Source organism: Triticum dicoccoides, chromosome 1B (genome assembly GCF_002162155.2).
Source record: "Triticum dicoccoides isolate Atlit2015 ecotype Zavitan chromosome 1B, WEW_v2.0, whole genome shotgun sequence".
In the NCBI taxonomy this organism is placed as follows: domain Eukaryota; kingdom Viridiplantae; phylum Streptophyta; class Magnoliopsida; order Poales; family Poaceae; genus Triticum; species Triticum dicoccoides.
Window position 1 is genome coordinate 534,420,855 of NC_041381.1, and position 2,322 is coordinate 534,423,176.

Here is a 2,322-nt window from a genome sequence, read left to right on the forward strand (position 1 = left end):
TACTCCAAATCAGAGGAGGAATAGAAAGCGACGAACCCCGGCAAGATCCTTGCCAAAGAAGCACACAGGACCTCCAGCAGCATCCTTGCCGGGGATGACTACGATGCCGTGGCAAGACCCTTGCCAGGGCCCTGGCAAGGCCCTTGCCGATTATGTCTGTGACATCTACGCCAGGCCCGCGCCTGCCATGGTCCCGCCCCCATTCCCTATGCAGCTGCCAGCCCACCAGCTGGGCAGGCACCTGCGTGTCAACAAGGGGCTCCTGGGCCAACTCAGCGCATGCCTACGTGGTGGCATGCAAATCTTTGTGAAGGTCCTACCACCGTGCCACCTCAGCTGCCTGCTAGCCTACATGGCGCCACCTCAGCTGCCTGCCAGCCTACATGGCACCACCTCAGCTGCCTGCTAGTCTACATGGCACCACACGCCTTGCTGGCTCAGGCGCGTGTCGAAGCAGGGTGGAGCGGCAGCGGACGAGACGTGGGTTCGCATTTAATGCGCCTTGTCCCATATGACTATCGATAGGCTTAAACATAGTACCCCGATGCCACCTCCTGGTGCCACTGTGGCGAGCCCCTTGCCTATAAAAGGAGGCCCAAGGCATCTAGGAGAAAGGATTTAGATCTTGGGACACGCTCATTATAGCTAGCTCAAGAACAACAAGAACACTCAAATAGAGATCATAGGCAGGAGTAGGGTATTACGCTCAATGCAGCCCGAACCTGGGTAAAGGCTCGGTGTCCACTGAATTGGCCTCCGATCCCGCTCTCCTCTCAACCCCGCGCCCCGCAACCGTAGTGGGGATCCCGTTTTGATCCCATAGGTGTCGTTTCCACCGATACGTTTGATATGGGGTTCCTGCAAAACATAAAACATGCAACAAACAGGAACTGGAACTGGGCACTGGATCAATATGTTAGTCCAAAAAATAATATAAAATGTTGCCAAAAGTATATGAAAGTTGTAGAATATTGGCATGGAACAATAAAAAATTATAGATACGACAGAGACGTATCAACGCGCCTGAGCAGCCAGAGCGATGGCGTCTGTGTTTCGCTGTCGCTTACGAGGTGGCGAAGGAGGAGGTGGGCTGCTCGGACACGCCGGAGCAGGCGGACAAGGAGGTGGAGTATTGCCGCCCTCACGCGCTGGAGCAGGAGGCAGGCTGTTCAGACACGCTGGAGTAGGCAGAGAAGGAGGTGGAGTACTACCGCCCTCATGCGCCGGAGCAAGAGGCGGAATGCCCTGATCACTCGTCCGAGGAGGAGGAGGAGGAGGAGTGCCCAGCTAACTAGCAGGAGCCGTGAAGTTCAAAATCTTGATGTGCTCCTTCCGCCATAGACACGGAGTATGCATAGCAAGACCCAGCTGAATCTCCGCATCACCTGCAGGGTGGTCAAGATGGATCTCCTCAAATCCCTCCGTTATTTCGTCCACCATCACAACAACATAGCCTTGTGGAATCGGACTGCAGTGAAAAGTTGCTCCGGGTGATGGAGGGAACACAGAGCCAACAACCGCCTTGACTTTGAGCTGAAGCCATTGCGTCATAAGGTGGCACTAGTGTGAATCTGTGATAAAATCCACCGGGGAGCTAGGACCCATCAAGTCAGGCTGCTGAACGAGCTTGGTGGAAGCCATGCTGCTTCTCCGCTGAGATGGCGGGGTAGCTTCTTGGGTAGCATCTTGGGCAGGATCTCGTAGCTACTGGTTCTCAACATCTCGTTCCTCTAGCTTTCTTACCCTTGCCTTAAGCTCCCGTAGTTTGCTCTGCTCCACTTTCCTCCTCCTCTCTTGGGTTTTGTAACCGCCTGCGTCGGGAAACCCAACCTTCCACGCAACGTAGCCTGGTGAGCCTCGTGTTCGTCCAGGGTGCTCAGGATTCCTGAGGGCCCTTGTGAGCTCGTCGTTCTCTCTGTCAGGAATGAACTTCCCTTCTCGCACTCCGTTGATTGCTTTCCGAAGCTTCGTGAAGGGTGTTACACGTTGTCGTGCGCCCAGCAACACTTCCCTGTTCAGGTTCCAATGTTCCACCAGCCCCGAAGAACCAAGTCCTACGACGGTCTAGCCAATGCAATGTCTCTGGTTCGACCCCTTTAGCAATCAGGTCCAGCCTTGTCCCACAACGGCCGGGCTTTGAGGTAGCCACCTGAACCCATGCGATGGTAATGCTCCTTCTTTGCAGCATTTATCTTGTTAGTCGCTTACATCTTCTTACTCCTCTCCGATGTCTTGTTAGCCACAAATGCGGTCCAGTGATCTCTTACCTTCTCAAATCGGCCGGTGAATTCTGGAGTCTTGTCTTTGTCGACATAGGTTGTT